Here is a 7,472-nt window from a genome sequence, read left to right on the forward strand (position 1 = left end):
GTTTTAAAATGCTAGGGTTGGAAATGTAGCTCCATAGTAGAGTGCTTCCCTAGCATGTGTAATGCCTTGGGTTCAAGTCCCAGGACTGCACTCTCCCTCCAAAAAACTGATTCCTAAAGTCAAATCACAGGGTTTTACTTGAGCTACTAAATGTTATATTCCATACTGCCTTATGAAAGGGAGAGGAGAGAAGGTAGGTTTTGGTAAAATTGAATGATAATGGATTGTCTTGTATCCCCACTTCTTTTTTCAATAGACTAATACTGATAATGCCCTAACATAAACACACACACACACATACACACACACACACACACACACACACACACACACACACACAGAGTTTGGAAGCATCCTGTTGCCCCAGGCTGGACTTGTCTGCATCTCTCTACCTCCAGCCTGCAGGATGCCTTCTAGAGCCCTTCTTTATTATGTTTCCTGATGATTTGTGGCTGTTCAGAAAGATAAAATTGACCAAAGTGGGGCAGAAATGTCATTTTTATGTGTTTCTCCATTATTTCCTGGGTTTTAAAAATAAGTTTTGGTTAAACATCTCCACAAATACTAGAGGATCTATTTTCCTTTTAGAAATGTACTGACTGTGGTAGCTCGGTGGTTTGTTATGGCTTGTGACTAGATGTCCTCCCAAAATCTCATGCAGTCATAGGTGGGGCTGGATCTAGAGTGTGTGACCCTGGGATTGATTCAGGTGCACTAGGATTAAGTGTCTGAGTGCTACCTGCCCTAAGTAGCTTGAATAAGATATAGGGGATAAAAGGAGCCCCTCACTTGCTTTGCTGCCTTCTCCCCACCATGAACTGTTTCTCCTCTGCGATGCCTATCTGCCATGCCACCCTGCCTTGGAGCCAGCCGATTATGGACTGAAACCTCTACAAACTGTAAGCTAAATAAAACTGTCCTCATTTAACTTTGGATGTCAGGTTTTTTGTCTCAGCAATGAGAAAAATAACTAAGATACTGATAGCATGTTTAGCATGTATGAGGATCTGAGGTTGATTCCTAGCACCACTCCCTTAAAGAAAGCAATATTTAAGGCAAACCTTGATAACTAATTGCATTAGAACTATAGCTAAAACATCTTTTTAAAATAATAAAAACTGAATTAAGGAAGTTTTAGAAAAAAAGAAAAAAATGCCTATATTCATAACTTGTGTCTTTCATCTTTGGTCCTAAGGCAAATGGTTTGGAAATCCCTGATTTTCTTTCTTGAAAGAGAGAGTAATGAGGCATTATAGAACATGTGCTTCATGGTTTTTCTGGACGAAATGGGAAATGACACATATTTGTTCGACTTTTATCCTGTGACCAAGAACTCAGTTATGTGGCAACAATGGCTGAGTGCAAAGGAGGCCTGGAAAGTGGTTGAGTATCCCTGTGACCAGCAGACACCAAAGTGGAGATTCTGTTACTAAAACAAGGAAGGGGTGAACAGTTATGGGGTAGGCTTGCAGTCCCTGCCATAAAAATGTGTCACATTGTTGTGATATAGAAAAAAACCCACTTTTATTATGCTTTTTACTTAAGTTGTACTCAAGTAGTATTTTTTGTCATATTACCACATGGTTTTCATAATTATAAAGTACTGGCTTTACAATAATTGAGTATATAATCAATGAAACCTGTTGTTGAAAGTGTGGATTTCTTTCCAGTTCTTCACTATTTAAAAAAATTACAATAGATCTTTTCATGAACAGTATTTTTTTTATCTTTTGGGGATGATTCTCTTAGGATACATTCCCAGAACTAAAATTACTAGGTCAAAGGGTGTGTGAACATTTTATGATTCTTAATATTTTTGTTCCAAATTGGTTTCTGAGAAGGCAGTTACCCATCTGTTCCCAAAGGAAATGTGCACATTTTTCTATAAATGTGGGTTAAGAGACATATTCACATATCCTTGTAGGTAGAATGTTTTCAATTTTCAGAATCTGGCTGGAAATAACACAAAAAAACCCAGGACATGAGTCTGAATCCCTTATTTTGACACTTCATAGCCATGGGCAAGTATTTTCCCTGTACCTGATTCATTATTTAAAAATTGAGACTACAAATACCTCCCTCATAAGGTTATGTGGTAATCATTAGGGTTGTTGACAATTATCCTGCTTTCCCATCTTCTATGCATGTCAGAAACACAATTCCTTGGCCCCCTAAATAGAGATATGACCTTCTGGCTTGTTTTAGCCAAGGAAATGGAAGTAGAAATAAGGTGCCATTTCCAGACATACGTTTTAAAAGTCTGTATATTTGCCACTTTCTTTTCATTTTGCCATGCAACTGGAAGTGTTTCAGGCCATACCCACTCTTTAAACCTCAGTTCCAGAGTAAGGACTGCACAGAACATTGGCCCAAGCCAACCTACAATGGATGGATTGGTGGTAAATGGAGAAGTCTTTGGGCTTTTTGAAGCTGCTGTCATTGTCTGTTATTGTAACATAATCTCCCCTACTCATACTGGGGAAGATTGTCTCAAAATTAATGATATAATATGCATAAGATATTGGACCAATGGTAGAGCCTCAATATATGTCCTTTACAGTAAATAATTACCATTCAGTCATTTAATTCTCTCTTTGTGTTAGGTATCTGTGCACATTATTGTTAATTTTCAGAGCAATCTTGGGTACAGTAGTCTTCTTTTCTCCATAGTGTTATGGTCTATAGTCTAAAAATATTAAATGGAAAGTTCCAGAATTCAACAATTCCTATGTTTTATGCTGTGTGCTGTTCTGAGTGACAAAATCTTATGCTTGTCCTACCCTATCCCTCCCAAGATAAGCATAAATCCTTTGTCCAGAGTATCCATGCTGTATATATGACCTTCCCATTATCACCTAGTAGTGTCTCACTTGTCACAGTGACCATATCCTCATTGCCCTGCTTGTGTTCAAAGAACTCTTATTTTTCTATAATTGCAAAAGTAGTGATGCTGGCAATTTTATTATAGTATAAATGCTATCATGGTATGTAAGTATAGGATAAAAACATGGGATATATAGGGATTGGTACTCATCTAGGTACTCACTGGTGGTCTTGGAATGCATCATCCAAGGATAAGGATAGACAATTGTACACAGTGTAATCAAATCCTAGGGTGAATGCTGCAGCCATGTACCATCTAATGGAAAGATACGGATCGTCAATACAAGAAGTGCCGTGTCGATCATTAGTAAGAGTGTGTGACTAGTTTCAACTGTGGTTCCCTTCAACACATTCTAACAACAGATGTGAACATGAAGGAAGTGTAAACTTTGTTCCACATGTTTTGACTGTGGAGCAAAAGCAACAGCATTTGTTCATTTTGTTGGAGTTGCTAGATCCTGCTGCTTCAGATTTCTGCTTTTTAAGCTATGTCATCATGGAAGGTGATCCTTGGGTCTATGGATATGATCCTGAGGTTCAGGATTGTCAATGCTAACTCACTTGGTTCTTCTCATGTGAGAAAAGTGGGTCAGTCGAGATCCAAGGTGGTATTGATTGGGTTTTGACCTTGGTGGGACTGGGCAAGCTGAGTGCAGGACATTATAATGGTATGTTAGAGTGTGTAAGAAACCACGTGGGTAAAAAATGCTCTGGGAACAGGCAAATGCTTTGATCTTCCATCAAGACAACCGTCTCTGTCATGTATCACGTCTGGTAGGGCCATTTCTCTTGAATAGAAATGTTAAATTGAGCCAGGGATTTAGCTCAGTGGTGCCGCTGCCTGCCTTGCAAGTGCAAGGTCCCAAGTTCGATCCCCAGTACAAAAAAAAAAAAAAAAAAAAAAATATATATATGTATATATATATATATATATATATATATATAAAGTTGCATCCTCATCCACTTTACTCAATGGAATGTCACCATGAGACTTCTAGCTCTTCCCCAAAGCCAAAATAACCATGAAAGATAAAAGTTTTGAATCAGTTCAGGACATTGAAGCTGGCACCACAGTGTAACTGAAGACTTTCACGAAAGGACTTCCAGATCTGCTTCAGAAAGTGGCAAGAGCAATGGGATAAGTGTGTTAGAAGCAAGGAGGGGCAAATGGCAATGTGTCTTTTACTGTAATAAAATTTTAAAAAACGAACATTCACCATATATTTTGATCACACCTTGTATTATAAAACCCTCCATTTTGTAAAGGAGAAAAATAAAGTTTAAATGGCTGGTGCTCTGCCTTATGTAATCCAACTAGGAAACTGGAAAGCTGGGATCAAATCCAATGCTTCTCTCCATCTTTATCTCTTTTCCTTATCTTTGGAACTATGGCTTCATTTTATTTATTATTGTTCCTTCAACATTATAGAAATTTCTTCATAATATTTATGAACTTCACATATATTCTTATGACAAAAATCTCTATTTTCTTAAATGTGCTGCAAAATAAACAAAAATAAGGTGAGTCAAAGGTATAGTAGCTTATGATTCAAGTCCTTGCTTGTTCTCTAGAAAGCTTATGAACTCAAGTACCTTTTTTATTTTTCTTGGCTTGAATACACTGAAGAGCAGTTAAGACTTTTGTGCTTATGAAAGGAAAATATGGTTTCAAAATTGAAGGGGAATGAGTCAGATTAAAATGAGTTAGATTAGATTCAGAAAATTCTCAAACTCCAAGATTTAGTAATTTTGTCTCTGCTGTCTCTCTCTTTTAACTACTTTATCAAGATAGAACTCACAATTCAGCCATGTAAAGTGTGCAATTCAGTGGCCTTTGGTATATCCATAGAGTTGTGAATCAATCACACAGTCCATTGTAGAACATTTTCATTACCTCAGAAAGAAACCCCATGCTCCTTAGCCATCACCACCAACCAGTCTACCCTCTCACCCTCCTCCCACCCCTAGGCTTTTTCCATCTACTTTCTGGACTGTTTCTGCAGGGGCTCCCCGAATGTCAGTTGCTTGCCACCCTCAACAAATGGTTCTTCCTCCCTCTCACCCCCAGCTCTGCAGAGCTTTGCTCAATTATTTTTATTCCAAAATCTGAAGCACCTGGTGTAGTACTTTCTTTTATAAAATACATATATTTTTACTTTACTAATGTTCAGATTTCCTTGTAATATAATCTTAATGGTTAAAATGTATAACTTTAAAATTTTTTTTCATCTGTACATGACCTGATTAACCAGTTTGTAGGGTTCGCAAAATCTTTCTTTCTCTTTTACTGTTCTCATGAGCTGTCCCACGGCTTGTTACTACCTCCAACTGGTAATAAAAAGTCATCAAATAGATGAGATTAATTTAAAGGTGTTCTCATATGACTCTGAGTTTTAAAATGTGCTGCTTTGGAGAAAGGCAGGAATTGAAATTCATGGTTCAAAAGAGTATTAAGATCACCTCTGAATTTTAGTGACCTATATTCACAATTACTATGAGAATTTTTTTTTTTTGTCTTTTTCACGTTTTTGGCTCATTCTTTACAATGTTCATTGCCATGGGAAAGTATTGATGCCTTTCTGAATCAGGTAGTATCCGTGACTGTGAGATTCACATCATCTGAACCCTGGGACAGAAAACAATGATTTCTAGACCTAGGGCCAGCTTTCAAGGTTTGTTGACAGATGGGAGTTCTGAAACTAATGCACTTTTTTTATGTTAAATAAAACAGGAAGCAAAACAGAGCTAAATATTAAGCGAATGGGGGAGAGAGGAGAGAAGAAATTAATAAAGCTTATGAATTTTTATATGCTCCTGAATATGGGTGCATTAACCAGTGTATGGGGGGTCTGATTCCAGTCTCTACTTGTGCCATGCTGACATGTTTCCTGTGTGTTTTGGATACGGGTGGTGATAGCAACCTGTTAGCCTCTGGTAAAACCCAGTCAAATGAGCTGTGAGGCCTGAACTTGTGAGCTTCAAGAAGCACCTCGCAGAGCCATGAAACACATTAACATTATCGGGCAGTTATAGCAACCGAAAAACACTGCTGATGCTCACGAATGCTTAAGGGTATTGGTGCCACATAGAGACAGAGCACGTACTTTATAAGCAAAGAGGACACACCTTTTCTTTATTCAGTGAGTCGTGTAAATTCTAAACTTCACCCTATTTATAACTGCCTGGTTCTCATGCAGCTTATCTTCAGCGAATGAATCAGACACACAAGCTTAAATATCACATAGTTTCTCTTATACGAGACACTCAAAGTATAAATAAAGCACAAAATAAATGACAGATAATAGGAAACAGGGAAATTTTTTGCAAAAGGGAAGGGGCCATAAAATGGAGGGGGGGGGGAGAAAGGAAGGGGATGTAAAAAGAATTAAGATGTATTATGTGCATGAACCAACCCCCTGTGATGAATGCAATCATTATATACCACAAATATGTACTAATAAAAATAAAAAATTTAGGCTGGGGATGTAGCTCAGTGGTGCTGCACCTTCATGACAAGCACAAGGTCCTGAGTTCAATCCCCAATACTGCAAAAATAAATAAATAAATAAAAACAAAAAAATTATAATGTCTATATAGCAAGTACAGCATGACATACTGGGCGGGAACTGCAGGGACATAGGCAGAAATGGCAGGACCCTGGCCTCAAGCTTTTGTTGGGTCTGGGGGAGGCTACAGTGTTTGCAGGGAAATGGGAAACAAGAGTTGAAAAGGTGCATTAAACCAAGACTTTTAGGTTCTTAAAGGACAGATTTCTATGTTAGAACTTCATTCTTTGTAAAGTGGGGAACCCACTAACCTTTTCTTTTATCATTTAAATGAAAATGATCAAAGTTGTTTCTGGCTACTCATATTTTTTGTCTGATTGATGTGATTTGTGTAGATCTTAAACTTTCAGTGAGCAAAACAGTACCTATCTTGTTTAGTTTAATGTCCAAGGCAATATTATAGCATATATTTAACCTTTACTTCATATAAATAGCAGCAATTATTAAAAATTCATGCATTCTCAGAATGGAAGGAATAGAAGACACCCGTTGCTCTTGATATTTATTTAGCTAAACTATTAGCCTCCTCACCAAGGTCAAAAAGAACACAGGCAATTTAGGCAAAATATTTTCCCAAGATCACTAGTGCAGCTAGCAGGAACTACGGGCACGGAAATGCTGCAAATGTGATCGGTCCTGTATTTCACTGATTCTGCACTGCTCCAAGTTATATCCATGGACAGAGTCCAGAAAACTGGTGTCCATTCAAATTACCAAAGGTCTGGTTAATCAGTCTTACTGCCCTTCACCACGTCTGTGGGGTCCCCTGGCCTAGACGAATCTGAAGAAAGGAGAGGAGAGAACTTGACAGAGTGGGGAGGGGGGGAGTGACGGTGACTATTGCCAAGCTGGAGAGGTTCCTGAGGAATTTAAGAAGAGAAAATGAGAGTTTTTGTAGTTTCCAGAAATAGCACTGCCTGCCAGCTCCCTCCCATCCTCCTGGCCCCGCTGCAGAACAGGTAGGCACACGCAGGGTTGCGGCGGTCCTGCTCGTCACAGGCTACCAAGGTGCAGAACACGACT

The sequence above is a fragment of the Heterocephalus glaber genome, unplaced genomic scaffold (assembly GCF_053883595.1).
Source record: "Heterocephalus glaber isolate CG9 unplaced genomic scaffold, H.glaber_assembly_v1.0 deba00001190, whole genome shotgun sequence".
In the NCBI taxonomy this organism is placed as follows: Eukaryota; Metazoa; Chordata; class Mammalia; order Rodentia; family Bathyergidae; genus Heterocephalus; species Heterocephalus glaber.